This window comes from Propithecus coquereli, unplaced genomic scaffold, assembly GCF_000956105.1.
Source record: "Propithecus coquereli isolate 6110/MARCELLA unplaced genomic scaffold, Pcoq_1.0 Scaffold355, whole genome shotgun sequence".
In the NCBI taxonomy this organism is placed as follows: Eukaryota; Metazoa; Chordata; class Mammalia; order Primates; family Indriidae; genus Propithecus; species Propithecus coquereli.
This window is the reverse complement of record NW_012149230.1, coordinates 3,841,126-3,842,234: the sequence shown is the minus strand read 5'-3', so window position 1 is coordinate 3,842,234 and position 1,109 is coordinate 3,841,126.

Genomic DNA, 1,109 nt, shown 5'->3' with positions numbered 1-1,109 from the left:
ATGGCCGCAGCGCCCAGCCCGCCTTACTCCGCCTCAGCCCGCGCCTCCGACCAGCCTCTGAGCCGCGCAGCCCACGCGCGGGGCCGGGGGGCGGGGCCGGGGCCCGGGGCAGGGGCGGGGCGGCGAGCAGGCGGCGGCGCCCATTGGCCGGGGCTCCCGCCTGTCTCTGACTCCGAGCGGAGCACCGCCCCTCGTGCAGGCCGAGGTCCGCGCCCGCGCGGGGCCGCTGCGGTCCGGGCGGCGCGCGGCGTCCGGTGCCGGCCGATGTCTAACTAGGACAAGTTCCCCAACCTTCCTCAAGCTCGACTCGGCGGGGCCTCCGAGCGGTCGCGGTCTTCCAGCCAGGGAGCGCGGAGCCCGAGTGGCTCCGGGACTGGGCCCCGGCTCTGCCGGCGGAGCCCGCCGAGAGCAGCCCACAGCCACTCTGCCTCCGAGCGGGGCGAGTTGGGGACCTGAAGCCTTGGGGGACGCCGTGGGCAGGCAGAGCTCCGCCGCGAACGGGACGAGGCGCCGCCGGCGGGGGAGGGCGCGACCCGCAGTCCGCTGGAGCGGCAGCCTCGGCCGCACGTCACCACCCGAGCTGCCGTCGCCGCGCCACCCGCCCCTGCCCGTCGGGGCGCCAGCCCTCTGCCCTCCCGGCCGCTGCCAGGACGGCTCCGTCGCGGCCTTACCCCTTGTGACATGTCCTGCACTTCCTCGTCCACTTCCCGAAAGGCCGGTTCCCGGGCCCTCCTTTTACCCTGCACACGCGGCCTCCCACGCGGCCCGCGCCCTAACGCCCGAGCCTCCCCGCTCCGGCCCTGACGCGTCGCGTCCCACCGGCGCCCTCAACCCTGCAAGCCTGGCTCATCTTCAATTCTGCCTCTTCTCTGGGACGCGGCCGGCAGTTGACCCGCGACCCTCACCCGCCCCGGGAAGTTGCTGGCGCCGAGCCCCCACCGTCACGTCCCCAGGAGCGCAGTGTCGCTGGCGCTGCCTCCGGAGCTCCGGTTCTCCCGTCCCGCGCGTCGCGCCCGGGGTCCCCCTCGCCGTCCGCTCCCTCCAGCTCCCCTCTGCCCCGGCCTCCTCGCCGCTCCACCGCGCGTCCGAGCCCTCACCAACGCGTCGTT